Here is a 19059-nt window from a genome sequence, read left to right on the forward strand (position 1 = left end):
CCGAAAGGCAAATGTACGCCATGCGTAAATCTGTGCTCAGAAGTTCTGAGTTTGATCCTTAAGTCTAAATATCACCACAATCTACTATCTACAGTCGCGAAGCTCAATATGTAGTAAAAATGCAAACATGCGTAGTTGCCCACCACTAGGATCGCTACTATCGCCTCATCATCGCAGATCTCTCTCCTAGTAGACGACAAAATATGTTACACTTTCGTTGTGTTCTTTTGGAAATATTAACACCTTCCTTCCATTATTGAAATATTAAATGCATAAAGTTAATTTATTATTTTAATGAAGTATATTAAATTCCACCATAAACTCGAAGATACCTGCAAGAAATAGGTTAATATTATTTTTGTTTCTGCAAAACGAACTGAAATTTACTATAATCGCATCACTCATTCAAGATTATAGCGATAATTAACTATGAAACCAATAAATATTAATTTGCATTTCCCTTTACAACAATAATAATGGAAATATGAATTAATGGAGTAATTTACGTGTACCGGTACTTGTAGTGTAGGCTTACGTAGTTAACAAAGTGGGATGAGGTTAAGCAATAATAATTACACCCGAATTGGAAATAAAACGTGATCAATAAATTTTATTGTAACAGACTTTTTCTACGTCTCTAGTAAAGTAACAAATAAAAATAACAACAAATTAACAGCTATAATTAAAAACATCCTTTAAAAAAAAAGTAGGCCTAAGCAATAATAATCCCACCAGAATTGAAAATAAAACGTGATCAATAAATTTCATTAAAACAAACTTAATTTTTCTACGTCTCTAGTAAAATATAATTATTCCAATTATTGTATTTTTGCCATTAACATTTTCATTACAACCAATAACGAACATTTCACAAGCATCGATGGAAATACGACACAGTCCAAAGTCGACCGTGGACAGTCTATTGTTTCTAGTTGCTAACCGCTTGGAGCGCTTTACCACGAGATTTGCAAAAAATCACCTCAAGCTTCGCGACTGTATATAGTAGACTGTGATATCACTGATTAGTTATAGGCTCCGTATTCCAGCTACCTAAAGACTGAAGTTAAAGACACATTGGGTATATAGTACACCGAACACAGGTAATTCAATGATAAGGATATAAACAAAAAGGTCGTCGCTCCGTGTTCGTGGAGTACAGTCAACTCCCGACATTCTGAAGCTATAGGTACTAGTAAACATATGCTTCAGCCGTGATGTTCATTTTCGTCGTGATTTTTGCAGTGAATAATAACGTGCATTCGTAAGTTACGGAACTTGAACATATGCGGATGTCACTTGAAATTATTTCATATTGCAAGAAATTGCAAGGATTTTTAATAAATGTAGTGTCAATTCTTTTGTTATCGGTTGCTATGATATTTCGCCAGTTTACTTGAATAGTTGACAAACGTTTATAAAATTCGTAGACCGTCGTTTCAGAAGTGGGTTTTATTATTGTCAGCCGTACACGTGTGTTTTGTGTGATTATTTTGACATGTTCTGAAAATAGCAACTATTCATACCTTACTGGCAATTTTTCATGTCGGCTGTGTGCATAATGTATGCAAATATATTTATCATCAACAGCTGTTCTTGCAGTCATGAGTCATCTACATGTCTACTGCATATTCAAATAGACAATCAGGGAGAATAAATGTGCATAGTATTTCTTATTTATATATCTGTCTGCTAATTATTGGATTAATTATTAATGTGGGTTTAAAATAACATCTTTCTTATTTGCATCCTTTCAACACACGATAAATCTCGCTCTGAATTTATGTCTTACTTGCTTAACTTGTGATCTTACTATGTACCAAGAATATGCAAACAATTTTTCACTATTTATGACGGACATGCTCATGTCTGAGTTAATTTTTCTTTGCGCCACCCTTCCTTGATTTATATTTCAAAAAGCCGCTTTTGATTCAGTTGTATTCATGTATTTAGTAGCTTATAAAATATCTCTCGATACAGGGAAATTTATATCGGTGTAATTCAAAATTGACGCGGCAATAATTATCGATTTTTCTCAAACGTTCCTTCGTGTGCCCTTCGATAATACAGCTGAAAGTGCATGGAAGATTTAGTGAAAATAAGACCAGTAAATTTTGCCTAGAGACAGGATACTTTTCATGATTCATTCATCCAGTGTTGTCCCTAGAGCTCTTGTGGCCCTGGTCTCCTTCAGAATACTAGGTCTCCAAGAATGAATATTAGGGTTTCATGAAATTACTATGAGGTTTGTGTTATGTGTAAGGCGTTTAAAGTGTCTTTATTTAGTTCAGTAACTCAAAAAGATTCCGAACAACATTAGGAAATTGCAATATGCACACTATTATCAGTACGACACATGTCATAACGATATTAAATTTCAGTCCACACTCTGGCGAGAACGTCTGGGGTATTGTCTTGTATTTTATTGTATTTATTCACATTCCATGGTATTCGTACATCGCTTCACAGCTAGAATATGGAACATGTCAAAAAGAATCTTAATACTACTATACAAAGTCTTAATTATAGTCATAGTCTAGTTGAAATATATACAGAAGAGTTTTACAATATACTAGTACAGGGACATCACTTTATTTTTACCAACATTTTTAACATTCACCTGGCTATACTCGGAAACACTGTTGCCCCCTTCCATTACAGGAGTTTGATGTTACTAGTGCAATATGTAAACAAATCATTTTACTAGGTATAGGAGGAGAGAAAAGTAGTGTATCCATTTATGTTGTAGGGAAATACGATATTACGATTTTCAGTTTGATCATCACTTTTACGGAATTTATCAAAATACAGTAGAGTAGTAACATTTTTTTTCAAAAACTCAACTTTTCCGGCGGCTATATTCGTTATGTAATGTCTACTTTATTTAGCATATTAATTATTGATGTTAACATACAATATAGAGAGTTCATTTAAATTGAGGGGCTCATAAGTAAAGGGCTGTAAGTGCACTTGTTACTTTTGAGAAAATGGGGTTTAAATATTTAAGCTTTCGTAAAACCGGTGAAATTCTTATTTAAATTTTAATGTGTGATGCGATTAAAATATCCCTTTGCCACTAAAATTTTAGATAATTTAGCTTACACTGGATACATTTAACTCATGTTATTACAAATGTCACTAGCATTCCTTTGCTTCTAGCCACCTCAATTAAAAATAAGCTAATCTGAATTTTTAAACAAGTTGCTGAAAATGGTTGCCGTTCATTACAATGCAGGCTTCAATTCTTTACGCATATTATTAGAAACATTTTGAAGCATATTCTATGAAATTTAATTTATCGTTTCTTCAATATAATTTTTAGTACGATATTATTAATATAGGTTCTTTCTTCTATAGAAAACGCAACTATATTTCTGAAACACACTATACACTGCAGTGTTTACTTCACTGCTTGAAGACTTCGAATGCAACAGCGGCCGTAAGTTTGTGTGTCTGGCGGGAGCAAGGACATTAGTGAAGGGGTGAGAGTGAAGTACATTCAGAAATGCAGGTACAATAAAAATGCAAGTAAAAATAAAATGATGTCCCTGTACAACACAAGAGGTTAGTATCGATACTTAATACAAAACAGAAATGTTCATGCAGTGTTGTTGAATGTCATAAATTCACCTACAGAACAGAAGGCGTGAGAAATTAGGTACTTCTTTAATTTGGCTCTAAATAATCCTGTTTTGAGTTTGATTTTTTACATCCATAAGGAGGCTATTAAAATGTTTAAAGTTAACGGACTGGAATCGAAGTCGCAATCTTCAGGTTTGTTTCTCTATGCCTTAACCATCTATGCTAAAGCTTGCAATTGTCTGTTTGTTTATTTCATTGTGGACGTCAAGATTAGGAATGTTTTCACTGTAAACTTTATTTTTGACATAACCCAGAGGAAGATCTTTAATACGGTGAGATCTGGACTTAATGCGGGCCACGCGATAGATGTACTTCTGTATATACTCTTCACTACTAACATTTTCAACACTCCGTGTGCATTACATTTTGTAATCACTACAGTATTCATTACTCGGTCACCGAAACTTACTATACTGGCTCTGTAATTCACTGCACTTTCACTACAATACACTGGACACACATTTAACTCACTGCAATTTCACTTTTATGCATAAATAGTTAAATTAATATACATAAATAATTCTGAAGTACTTAATTGTGGTAATAATTTCTAATTAATAAATCCAATTATTTTTCTGAAATAACATAAATAACATATAAGGGTCATTTCATAAATAATGCACAGATTGGAAGAACTGTAAAGTGGATGACGCAACGCCAATGGAAATTACGTCATTTGCAGTTGAAGGATTGAGGAAGAAGGACGTGTGTTCGTTTCGTCCATAACATACTTTATGTTTAGGTAACGAGAGCTAGAAATGAGGCCTACACGTGTCTCGAGTATTGTGACGATACAAAATACAGACAAGACATAGAATAAAGTAATAATAGAAAAGTATTAAAAAGAAGATATAATTCATATTTAAATAAATATGAAGACCGAATGAGCAATCTTGGTGCTCAATCGTATTCAAATATCTCATTGACATCATATTGATATATAAATCTTTTCGACTGTCAATTTTGCATTGTCTCGAGACTAGACCTTATGGATTGAGGATGAAATTATGACATAGTTAACGAGAAGGTTCTGTGTTGCTAAATGAGTATAAAGACAGAAATTAATATAGGCTAAATATCAAATATTTATTTCAAATCCCAAATAGGCTATGCTTACAATCCCAAACGTGATCACAATAGCATTCACGAACAGCATAAACGTTTCACATAATTAATTGCAGAGATTCGATGAATAAATTGTCACTTTTTTAGTTTTATATTTAAAAAGACTTGAACATAGATGTCGGACCGTTTTCGACTTGGATATTTTCCACCGCGATGTTTTTAACTGAACGATGACACTCCTCACAAATCTCGTAGCTGGTACAAACCTGGAGTTTCATGGCTCTTAAACCGAGTCGTGTAACTCGCCAGGCAGTCGCTTCCTGTCAATTCTACTGCCTCCACTTCCCCTCCCAGCGAGGGGTCCGGCTTCACAACCCGAAGACACTAATCCGTCCCGCCCCAGACTTAGACCGTGAGAACTTGATCTCAGGTCGCAATTATTAAATCATCTGGAATGCTAATAGATCCGGGTTCGAGTCTGCGAGGGATTATTAAGCAATGGAGCCATATACTGCGGTATTCACAGACCTGTGAGGGCTCTGGGCGCAACAGCGGGGTAAAGCACACTGCTTGATTACACAGGGTGTTTCTAAATTACGGCGACAAACTTTGAGATCGAATAGATAAATTTTCTCGAAGCCTTGTTGTTAAGAAACTAATGGACTGCAATAGATTAAGTCTAGACTTCAACTTTAACATTACAGTAGCCCTAAGTGTTTTTCTTTTTCTCCTTTTTTTCTTGTTTCTTTCGTTGTGGTTTTTCTATATTTTAGTGAACGATGACACTCTTCAAAATTTTATGAATAGTTTTAAATTTCACTTAAAATATGACGATGGAAAATATGCAAGTTGAGAATGCCCGTCAACTGTGACGAAGTTTTTTTAAACATAAAGCTAAAATAGTGACAATTTATTCATCGAATCTCTGCATTTCATTGCGTGAACGTTTATGCTGTTTGCTAATGTTATTGTGATGTGGTAGATGTGGTAGAAAATATAATTTCACCCATCACCCCACTTAATGACATAAAACCTTGTTACACTTACACGAAACGTCGCAGTCAACTTGTTTCTTAAAGGTTATTTGTCTGCTCGCAAAGTTTACGGGTATAATTTCGAGATACTTTGTATTGGAACGATTTTTCTTACGAATTTTGATGCAATGAAGGAATAAGTTTACATAGGTTAAATGTGTAGGCCTAAGTAACTGATAAATTTTCGTGCAACAGTAAAAAAATTTAGCTACACAATGTAAGAGCATGTGTGAGTTTTCTTATCCCTGTAACCCCTTTTCAGAAAACAAACTCATGCACACTTGGTCCACTAATGTTATCTACTTTTCAAACATGGACGTAGGCAAGAAAATAATAAATGAATTTTATCTGGAGGCCTGTCATTGAGGGACAGTTGTTTCACTTGTAAATTTATGACACTGGTCCTTCCATTACGAAGAAAGCCAGATCGTGGAACAAGACAAAGTAATAATTTGGCATTAGTAGTAGGCCTACCTAAATTTTTCACAGCTGCTAGCCTAAAGCACAGCATTAATTTTGAGCCTAATTTGTGTATAGCTAAATTACATCCAGAACTTCTATCGTGTAACCCACTTAATTGCGCCCAGAACTTCTAACATATAACCCACAAAATACACTCAGAACTTCTAACATGTAACCCACTAAATTACACCCAGAATTTCTAACATGTAACTCACTAAATTACACCCAGAATTTCTAACATATAACTCACTAAATTACACTCAGAATTTCTAACATGTAACCCACTTGATTATACCCAGAACTTCTAACATGCAACCTACTAAATTACGTCCAGAACTTCTAACATGTAACCCACTAGATTACAGCCAGAATTTCTAACATGTAACTCACTTAATTGCACCCAGAATTTCTAACATGTAACCCACTAAATTACACCGAGAACTTCTAACATGTAACTCACTAAATTACACCCAGAATTTCTAACATATAACCCACTTAATTGCACTCAGAACTTCTAACATGTAACCCTCTAAATTACAATCAGAACTTCTAATATGTAACCCACTAAATTACACCCAGAACTTCTAATATATAACCCACTGTAAGTAAATTTAGCTGTGTTATAATCAATTATATTATATTTGTATTGTCTAACTTCAGAATAATTTTTATGGATTATATAATTTGTGATATTTCATTGTAGCTCTTATGTTATTATTCTGGTTTATTTCTCTGTTCATCTTGTAATTAATAACAGTTTTTGAACTGCATTGCTCAGTCAGTCCTACAATTTATTAAAATTGTTATATCCTCTGTTTTTTTTTTCTTTTAAATATAAAATGTGTGACTTAAGCGTGTAAGAAATTGTCTCATCCCCTTAAATTCCAATCCAGTTCAAACTGCAATATAAGTTTTTAATATAGATATACTTTCTCTTCCAGTTTCAGAAGTCAGCCACGCCTGAAAGCTCAAAGGAAGGACTCTGTTGGTAAGTTGTAATTTCAAACAGTATTAATTCTTAACAATATTAGTTCTCACTTCTTGTTTGCAAAACTGGATCCACAAAGTCTTTTATCGGACAATGATTAGTTCAATTGTGCACCGCATGCTACAAAGTGGGAATGCGAAGGAAATACGTTTTTGTTTGGAAATATAGTCTGTTTTCACAGTACGAATGTCGTTTTATGGCGATGGAGCTACTCTATTTTGTTATTTTTATTATGTTCAACAGCGGCCACTGACGAGCGAAAGACGAAGTCTTTTGTGGCTTATGTTCTTCCTTTCTGCTATGTAATTGTGCAAAGAAAAATTAAATGTTGCGAGAATCTGATCTTACCTTAAGATGTATATGAAAACTTGAAACATTTAAATTCCGTACTTTCGGCAAAATTTTATTGAATTAACTTTCCATATTATTTTCAGTTAGCGGTAAATCAGACACATTATGTTTAGGACAACTGAAGTACGATACTATATTATGATTCTAACGTACCTGTATCTAATCGTCTTTGGTACACTCACCGATAGTGGTACTTCCATTCGTTGTATGCACCGTTCTTTCAGGCATATTTATATTCCCATGATTCAAAATAAAATTGTGTGATAAATGGCCTATTATATTATTATTATTATTATTATTATTATTATTATTATTATTATTAGTTACTTAACATATTTATAAAGGATCTTCCAATAAGAATGTCACATATTTAAAATGAAATAAATCGTATAAACGAAAGAGGTTTATTTATTTAATTTCTAGCCTATTATTTTGAAGGACACTTAATGTCATTTCGTATGAAATAGAACGTCGTAGAAAAACATTGTATGATATAGGCCTACATTCGAAAAGTTATCTTTTTGACCCTCGTGTGTTTGTGAAACTCGACTTTACCTCCTTTCAAAAAATTTTCGAACTTGTATCGTAAATTATTACAAACGTGCAGTTGACCTATAAAAATATACAATATATTGAAAATGTATTGCATTTGTTCGGTTACTGAAATAAAAAGAAATCCTTTATACGCTATCTACCAAAAAGTAATTGGACACTGTTTTTAACACTTTAGAATCTCGTGGTACCACCTCTTGTTGCTATAACAGCAGCACCCTGTCAGGCATGCTCTCCACTAGTTTGTGTAGGATATCCACTGGAATGTGTCGCCATTCCTCTTGCAAAATGGCGCTCAGTTGGACAATGAAAGTTGGCCTCATGTTTCGGCGACTACTATGCAGTGGTATGCAGGCAATAATGTTCTCCTGTTGGACTAGCCTGCACGGAGTCCTGATCTCAATCCCATTGAGCGCCTTTGGGACGAATTGGACCGGCAATTGAGGTCTCGGGAGTTGCGGCCAACTTCCATTGTCCATCTGATTGCCATGTTGTAAAAGGAATGGCGACACATTCCAGTGGATATCCTACACAAACTAGTGGAGAGAATACCTGACAGGGTGGCTGCTGTTATAGCAACAAGAGGTGGTACCACGAGGTTCTAAAGGGGCAAAAACAGTGCCCAATTACTTTTTGGTAGATAGTGTATTTTAACCAATGCTTAGTTACAGTATTCAGATTTACATATTATGTTATTTTATACACATTAGAAAATATGTAAATAACTTATTTTAGTTAAATTACAACGAGGGATTACGGCAGCTAAAAAGACGCCTTTACACCCAATGTAATTTTCTAAACTCCGAACGCCTTATAGCAGTTATCAACACAGCACAACATAACAAACGTTTTGTTGTTTTCACTTTATTTATTGACCTGTTAAACAAAATTCTCTTAACTGTACAATCTTGATACAGTATTATAATTGTTTGTAATTGCTATAAATATATGGATACCCGATGCCGAAAGCTGTGTATCTAATCGAAATTTTCATTCGTCAATGGTTATGGAAATTTAAGGTTGAGAGTCAATATCAATTTCTAAGATTTATGGATATGTAAGGATAAACATTGAAATCAGAGAAAACGTTAATAAAAAGGTTATGAAAATGTGTTAGGTCTAAATTGTCCATAGGAACAGAACCCTCAGAAGAAACTAATGCATGCCCTCCTGTATTAAACACATCTGTGCCCGGGAGGTAAAAGGTCTCAAGTAAAAATGTTATACTTTTCAGGAGAGCAGTAGAAAGATTGAAATTGGCGTCAATTATAGAGTTTTTTTTAATTAAGAGGTTTTTCCTGGAAATTATTTGTTTATATTTCTTCTAAAATAAGTAATGTTGCTCATTTAACAATTTTCTTGATTATTTCCAAAACTAGCCGCACTTAAGCCCTTTTAAGACTAGAAACCAAACTGAGTAGAAGGGACTATTAAACATAAGACCTTTTTCATGTCAAAATAAATGAGAAATGTAAATTATTAGGAATGCAAAATGGGTATTAAGCCATTATAGGACTGTTTACCCTGGTGCTTAAAGTTTTAAAAGGAAAGGACATCAGTATGTGATAAAATGGCTAAAATACAAGTTAGACCTTTTTAATAGGGAAGTATGGAAAGTAAACATGTGATGTTTGTAAGGAAAAAAGTATTAAATATTCTTAAGTCCTTTATTCTGTGTGTGCTCGATTCAAAAAGTACTTAGGACATTTGGTAATGCTCTATATATCCAGTCAAGAGTCTTATTTGACTTTAGCCGTTTTACCAGATTGTAGAGAATTGTTTCCGCTTTCAGAATATATAAAAATCTCATTTTCACAAAAAATTGACTTAAGACCTTTTTCCTCCCGGCCACAGACATTATTCCGACAGTTGAAAAACTCATAGATCTATAAACGAACAAAACCCATTCGTTCAGAACCCCAAAGCTAGCACCATCTCACGGATTATAAAAGAACTGCTCATTCACAGTTCTTACCGAAGTTTTAGTTGAATGGACAAGTTATTTAATATCTTATTAATTTCCTCACAATCTTGAGAACGTAATCTTTAAAATGAGAAAATTATCACAATCGAAGTTTTCATGTGCTCAAAATTTCGTTAGCAGGAATCGGGCTTACTGAATTCAATATTATATAGATACTAGTGGCTTGTGCAGCAAATGCTGTAAATTTAGTTAATTAGAAGTTCAAATAAAAGTTTTTCAGATTTATTTTCCAGAAAAATTACCAGATATTTTCAAAGTTATTTGCTTCCATCATAATGCAGATGTAACATTTAAGGCAACGTAATAACCCAATGAAGTGTAACCCTGTCAAAAATATCTCTTTTAAAAAGGTTCCCTCTTAATGTTTTGATGCCAAATAGTTTTTCTTCATCTTCAGTTCTTTGAATTCTCCCTACAACAAAATGTATGCTTGGCAGCGATCACAGATCTAATCGATTAAACCAAAGGAATAATATTAAATTAATTTGATGTAGTTTAAAGACGCAACTAAAATAGGAAGCATGACTCAATTACTTATACATCTTCCATATTACTGTACTAATCCTAGGAAAATTAGAGAATCACACATGTGATTCTACACTGCTCGTCATTAAATATCTGAAAAAGACTCACACCACATCACTTCATTAATTTAATAACTGTAACAATATTTCATTTTTAATAACAATACTGTTATCTTACGTAAGATTTATAGTTTTCAGATAGCCGTTACTCAGTAAATTATAGAAATTAAGATCTAATTTAAGATATTATCTACGTCTACTTACATAAAACCTCAAAAGGTTTCGCTTTCATATCAATATAGCATTAATGTGTGTAATTAGTGACAAATAGCCTACTCACATAATTGCATTAACTATAATAATATTTCATTTCTAATAGTAATAATGTCATCAAATTTTCTTAAGTTTTGTAGTTCTTAGTATCCAATACACAGCTGTACTCGGAAAACTACAAACCAGAGAATCAGACCTGTAAGTCTTGAAGTTTTTATACGTTATCGAAAAGTTACACAAATAAAGATCGACATATTGGCAGAGAATCTGAGCCAGCTGAACTCTAAATATGTCAGTAATCTTGCAGGCCATGACCTTCGTGTAATATTGTTTATTGTAGTGTTTGTTTTGTTTTATTCTGAAATGCCATTAAGTTAGTTCTGAAAACTGACGAAAGATGGATTTTGGAAAATAAGAAAATTATGTAGGAAACTAACGCTTCACTGAAAGTTACTATTTTTCTGAAAATCCTTGGATGTCAAGCTTCAAAATGACTCGTCAATCATTAAAATCCGTTCAGCCGTTTTCTCGTAATTTTCAGTACCAGTTCAAATTATATTAGATGATGTTGCTAAGATACGTTTGAGTGCTAATGTAAACCTGACATAAGACAATCGCTATTGTGCTTAATTTTTACATTTGTAATTACATTTGAATAAATCTGAGCGAGTCCCTCTGTAATAGTTAAATCGCGGGGCCTGTTGCAATGGGAGATATCGTGAGGTCGAATTAGTGGCATGGAATAGTAATTGCAACGATAATCGATGAATTGAGCAACACTTTCATCTGAGAGGTGGTGAACGCCCTCTTTAGAGAAGGTATTACGCGCTGGTAGTAATTTTGCGAGCCTGCTGACAAGGATCGAGATTATGTTGGACCTGGCTGACAGACTGCAATTACTACTGCGCGCTCTGAAATGTTTTTGCGCGCTTGTGACGTCACAGTGACCGTTGATCGATTCAGAAGACGGTCGCGATCCCAATAAATTCTACCACCCGCCTCAATTATTCTCCGCGTCACAGCTAGAGATGAAAATATTCAAGAAAAAATTTTACTTTTATAGGTGTAGTTTTAGCTGTTCATCTTTTAATAGTTCTATACTAAATTGTACCGTACTCTTATATCTGCAGTGTCTGGGAAAAGTGACACAAGTCACTTTCCACAAAACTTTTTTGATAATTTATTGACAACTTACGGAACATCTGCTCGCTTGGAAAAAGAGACATAAGTATTTCTCCCATTACAATAATTCATACAGAAAAAAATCAAATCGACATAAACCAGTGTAAGTTGTCAATAAATTATCAAAAAAGGTTTGTGGAAACTGACTTATGTCACTTTTTCCCGGCACTGCAGATATTAAGACTGAGGTCTTACTATGATCTACAGAGGAATTAATTGGTCCTCAAATAGCCACTATTTAAGCAAAATATATAATTTTTGTATTACAAAATCACACTAAAGTTGTACACTGGCAATTTAAAACGAATCAAAATTTAAAAATTAATTTGATCTGGAAACTAACATAACGCAACAATGTACTCAGAAAATAATATACAATGGAAAGTAGACAAGGAGAATAAGGGAAATACGAGAAATTTAACCTGGCAGAGTTAAGGCCATACGGCCTTCTCTAACACTGAACCAGGAGTAAAACTGCGTTACAAAAAACATTACAAATTTACAAAGTAGACTACAATTTTACACACAAAACTGAATAAGATAATAATAATAAAATGTAAACAACAAGTAAATAGAAATCAGACATAGGGGAGAGTTGCCTAATTTGTACCATTTTACACATTTTATTTTTTCTAATTTTAACTGACAAAGTTTGAATTATTTCAATAGCGACATCTTAATTTCTAGTATGTTGGGGGGATTTTCCTGAAAAGAAAAGTTTACTTCAAGTTAACATAAAGTCATTACGTTCAGTTTTATAAATGTCTGCAATGAGTACAAATTAGGCAACTGGTTTCCTATATTGTACCATTGGGTTCCTAAATTGTACCACATACATCAGGGGATCTACGTTCTTGCTGTGGATGGTGTGTCCATCAAGCAACAGCAATACTGGCCTTTCTTTTTGTTTTTCGCATGTTTTAGTATTGTAGGCTTAGGCACATTGTACATTCGTGCACATTCATTTATTCCATGATCGCCATTCATATATGCAGCAACAGCAAGTTTTAGTGCATCCTGTGACCATGTCCCGTATTGAAGCTTCTTTGCCATTCTGGAATTAATGTAAAATGCAATTATAATTTGTTACAAAGGATGAAACTTAAAAACACCGGAACATGAAATGTGGAAATTATTCGATTAAATTCTAAATGCATAATTTAGTGTTTTATGCTATTTTATGTCACAGTAATTTTTATTATTAGTAATGAACGTCTGACATGACTATTTTAAATTCAGAATTGAATGTGTTTTATTTCCTAAATACAAAACTTACAGTATTATATTCATATTGAAATGATTAGAAGTTAATAAATTATGATTGCTGATTTAAATTAGGTATGTTTTTCTTCATACGTCACTATAATTTATTCAAACATTTGTAATGAATGTTCCTATATTGTACCGGTACATTATAGGAAACTGAAGCCGGTACAAAATACGCAACCTCGCCATATTTTCTTTGTTAAATTCTTGCTGCTTAACGGTTTCTAATAGAAATCTGTAACTTAATGAGAATTACGATATATAAATGTAGTTTTAAATAATATATAACATTGTGGACTTCCACTTACCTTTCGGAAGTAATTGTTGTAGCCATGTAGCGCAAAAACTAGATTGAAACTACCTAAAAAAAGTTTTTTCACTTCACGTCTGCACAACACAACCCTCAGGCTTCGTCTCTCATAAAATGGCATATTTGTAGATGTAGTTAACAATGTTTGACGTAGATGACAACACTTATCAAGGAACTAATTTTCAAGACGGTGGTACAATTTAGGCAACGGTACAAATTACTCAACTCTCCCCTAATATATAACATACAGAAAGAAAGGAAAAAGCATAATAAAATGTGAACAGCAGGTCAAAATAAATGAGACATACAAAGTATAAAAAATAAGACAATTATTGATAATAATAAAAATAACAATAATAATAATAATAATAATAATAATAATAATAATAATACTAATAGTAATAATAAAATAGTGCAGTACAAAGCATACAATGAATACAATATTTTTAAGTACACACAGTAAGAAAATTATGATTATATATAGCTCAACTCATCACATTATACATATACTATTATCGGAAAATATGAACAAAAAAAATATAAAATAAGGTAAATATCACTAGAACATAAAAAATATGAATACGTGGAAACGTGCAATACACCACTTGTCATAATAGTAAATTAGTTTGGCAACTCGTCATAAGATAATTGTCTAACTTGGATTTGAAAGATTTCAATGTTCGGCAGCCCTTGACTTCAGACGGCAGAGAGTTCCAGTGACGAGAGATAGCAACAGTGAAAGATGAGGAATACAGAGATGATGTGTGAAGTGGAATTTCTAGCGTGTTATCGTGTTGTGATCGAGTATTAATATTATGATACCGAGAGAGAGTATGAAAACGAGCGAACTAGGAAATGACAAGGAAAAAAAGGGAAGCCAAGGAGAACTAGGGGCATACAAGAAGAAGAAGAAGATGAAACAAAAAGATCTAGGAGCATATCAGAAGAACAAGAGGAATACAAGGAGAACAAAGAAAACAAAGGAGACTACAAAAAGAACAAGGAAAATACAAGGGAATAAGACGATATACGAGAACATTCATTCAAGTTTTTGTCAAAGGACATCTCTTTCACTGTAAACCTATCATCTTCCAATCTTCCCTATTTTCTGAATTCTTCTTCACCTCCGCATCCGAGATTGGGTTTACATTAAAAAACTTTCATAGGGACCCAGCATAAAAGGTCGAAAATACTTATTGACTCCAAAATTATTGAGCAAGTTAGTAATTTTAAATATTTAGGATGCAACATTTCTTATATGGAAAAAAAGAGATATGGAAGAAAAGATGCATAGATTTCAAGGTATATGTGGGACAATTAGACGGAGCTTAGGAAAAAGAACAACGAAAGAAACACAGTTAAAACTCTACAAAACAGTAGCCCTTCCAGTACTACTTTACGGAGCAGAGGCATGGACCTTAACAGAAAGAGACAAAAGACGACTAGAAGCCTCAGAAATGAGATTCCTAAGATCAGTGGCGGGATATTCTTTATTACAACACAAGAGGAATGAGGATATCAGAAAAGAATTAGGGATAGAGGGCATAACACAAAAGTTAACAAATCAACGAAATAGGTGGATGGAACATTTAGAAAGGATGGAGGATCACCGAATTCCCAAGAAAGCTTTCCAGTATGCTCCAAGAGGAAGGAGAAATGTTGGTCGTCCTAGGTTTCGTTGGAGAGAACAATTCTAACGGGGACGGAACGGGCCTACCGGCTCAACCCGTGATGTTGATGATGATGATGGTTAATAAACTTCATTTTTCACAGGCATTTTGGTCCCTTTATAAACATCAGAGGATTTCATATAAGTATAAGGACAGGAATGCAACATCTCTTTCGAAGGGATGTCCTTACACTTCTGGTAGAACCTGTATAGTTAATGCCTGCTAAACCTATTCCTGAGTACCCTTCACTAGATAAATATAGCTAGTCACTTTTGTTCCTTGAGATAACAATAATTTACAGCATGTGTCAAAATAAATCTAATTTAAATGTTGATAAAATTCAACAAAAATGTTAATGTATTACCTGTACAAATAGTATATGAACTAGTTAAACAACAGTTAAGTTTTTACAAAACATGTTCATATCAAATTGTATTTCGTAATCACATTTCTTGTCATGCAAATACTGTCTACTATAATAGTATGTTTACTAGTAGCACGTGTTGGAAACATGCTGACAAAAATGCATTTAATTTTAAAATATCGCGCGTATTCTGTTTTCTGGATCTATAGTTCAATACTTTTAAAATAATTGTCAGTACAAGTAAAAAGCCTAATTTTTAAACAACCGATATGCACTGACTATTATGAAGTAATATTTAAGGAATAATATCTTTTATACATCTTGATTACACAACTTTTAAGACTGTATCACTTCGGAATATGTATTATATGACTTTCTTGTGTTAAATTCTGTCGTACCTGGTTTACATGTTTCTAACTGTTATGGGTCATCCTCATAACTAGTCGTTGTTGGTTTTGGCGCCTCTTGTTTTGTTTACTGTGAGGGTGTGTTTGTGTGGTGTAATGTGGAGTAATGAATCAACATGATTACAACGAAGAGCTAAACACAATCAAATACATAGCACAAGAAAACGGATACGACCCTAACATACTCGTAATAGACAATATAATACATAAGACAAAAGACAATCACAAAAAACATAAGAATACAACACAAACACAAGAACACAAAAAATACATCATACTAACATACGAAAACAAAAACACACACAAGATTGCAACCTCATTCAAGAAAAATTACAAAATCGCATACAGAACAAATAACACTCTACAAAACCTTTCTCAACACACAAACAACACAAACAGACAAATACAACCACACAGGCGTATACAAACTCAAATGTAACACCTGCAACAACTTCTAGATAGGACAGATAGGCAGATCATTTCAAACACGTTACAAAGAACACATCACAGCCATAACAAAATTACAAAACACCTCCACATATGCAGAACACATCACAAATGCTTACCACACCTACAGAGACATCAACATAGATATGGAAATACTGCACATCCAACCAAAAAGCCAGAAACTCAACACACTAGAACAAAATGAAATATACAGGCACACAAAAACACACCCCAACGAAATTCTCAAGACACAACTCAATTTCAGAACACACACACTCTTTGACTCTATATTACACCACACAAACACACCCTCACAGCAAACAAAACAAGAGGCGCCATGACCAACAACGACCAGTTCTGAGGATGATCCATAATAGGTCGAAACATGTAAACCAGGTACAATAGAATTTAACACAAGAAAGTCATATAATACATATTCCGAATATCTTTTAGTAAAAGGAAATCTGTATGTTCATTTTATCTTCCCTTTGATGATTTTATTGTTTCATACCTTTAAGAATTTATTTATATACAATATTCAAATTGTCATATGCTACAGAATTGCTGTAAGTTGAACTTCACCGTTGTGGCAATGTTGAAGTGGACATTTCCGTTTCGTAACTAAAGTGACGGGTTCCTCAGAATTTGGGCCCATACATGTCAGTCATATTTCCGACGAAAAATATAGAGGTATCCATTTCCGTTATATGGTACCCCGTAAAACTACGATGGGTTATGTTACCCCTTCCTCTCTTGCTATTGGTCCATAGACCACTCACAATTGTCAAAGCCTACTAATTTCTAAACATGGTCACTTCATTGTTTTTATACAGGGTGATCCGTTAATAATGTTGATATTTCAAACAAGAAAGTTTAATAGAATTTTGCTCGTTTTTGCTTCCTTTTTTAGTTAGAAATTGTTTTATATTAAACATTCCATAGCATGTTTTGGAAAAGTTATTGATTTAATTTTCAATATGTTCACTCAATTTAAGAGTGCAGTGTATTATGATCATAAATATTAAAATAATTTCAGCTTTGTTCTTTAAATGTGATACAAACAAATTTAATGTCATAAAATTCCTTTGCAGAACGATAAGTTACATTTATTCTGATCAAATTTATGAACACTTAAGGGGTTAGGTACAGCTTACAGGAGTAAAATTTTGGAAATAATCAACATTTTTTCCTCCATTACTGTATCTTGTACAATAATGAAAATTAGTATGTGTAAAACACTGCCCTTCTGCTATATGAAAAAAATATTTTACAATAAAAAAAATATTTACATTTTTTTTTTTTTTTTTTTTTTTCAAAATTCAGTTCACTGTGCAGTGATGAAGCGTTTCCCACATAACTCAAAAACTATCCAACATTCTGCAATGAAATTTTTTGTGTGTATTTATTGATGTAATATCTACAACATGATGCAAGATCACTCCTCTACCTTTGTTAGATTGCCTGATAAAAAATAAATTCATTTTAAAAATGGTCAAATTTCAGTATTTTATTCTAAAACAAAATAAAAAGGATATTATTTATTAAGGAATGTCGTTGAAAGAGCATGATATTGTAAGCATGAGTTTCCGCAATAAAATAAAAGAGAGAGAACAGGAAAAAGTTAACAAGTTTATGAGTTATGAGGGAAACGCTTCATCACTGCACAGTGAAATGCCAACATTTTGAACTTTGAAAAAAAAAATGTATATATAAATAATTTTTTTTAAATCGTAAAAATATTTTTTTTCATATAGCAGAAGGACAGTATTTTACACATACCAATTTTAATTGTTGTACAAGATACAGTAATGGAGGAACAAATGTTAAATATTTCCAAAAATTTTACTGCTGTAAGCTGTACCTAACTCCTTAAAGAACAAAACTAAAATTCTTTCAATTATTTATTGCGGTACTACACTGCTCTCTTAAATTGAATGAGCACATTTCGAATTAAATCAAAGGCTTTCACAAAACACGCTATGAAATGTTTCATCTAAAAGAATTTTTATATCGAAAACGAAGCAAAAACGAGAAAAATTTAATTAACTCTTTTGTTTGAAACATCTCAAAGAAAACCCCCCTGTAATTAATGACATTACTTACGGTCCGTTACAAAGCGTCTTATCAAAAGAGAACCGTGATTGGTTGGTTTTAAGGCAGTTTGAAACGTTATTTATTGGTCAATATCGCAAATTGATGCTATAAGTTGAATAGCCATGATAATTGCATGTTATCCTGTACTGGTTGGATGATCGTTCACTTCTGTCAGTCAGTTGAAGGACGTCTCTCTCAATAGAGATATCTGATGCGAAGTTTTACCGTCAGATGGCAGGAGCATTCCATGCCGCGCAACATGTTGTAAGGCAATGTTTTGTCATATGCTAGAGTTGATTACGTTTTCCCGCTTGTTGGTTTTCTGTGCGTGTCAAAATTATATTTACAGTTATTTTGTATATCCTAGTATAATCTATATATATATAATTTGAACTGGTAATGGAAATTACGGGAAAACGGCTGAACGGATTTTAATAAATGGCCCCT

At 33.2% G+C, this 19059-nt stretch overlaps 1 long non-coding RNA gene across 1 annotated transcript in view; it reads left to right on the plus strand.

Annotated features, from left to right (window-relative positions):
• LOC138700469 (uncharacterized) overlaps positions 1-19059 on the plus strand; it is a 941569-nt gene that overhangs the window by 439973 nt on the left and 482537 nt on the right. The window contains exon 4 of the long non-coding RNA XR_011332353.1: positions 7142-7188. This is a non-coding gene — a long non-coding RNA (uncharacterized lncRNA). The remainder of the gene's footprint in view (positions 1-7141; positions 7189-19059) is intronic.

This window comes from Periplaneta americana, chromosome 5 (genome assembly GCF_040183065.1).
Source record: "Periplaneta americana isolate PAMFEO1 chromosome 5, P.americana_PAMFEO1_priV1, whole genome shotgun sequence".
Taxonomy (NCBI): Eukaryota; Metazoa; Arthropoda; class Insecta; order Blattodea; family Blattidae; genus Periplaneta; species Periplaneta americana.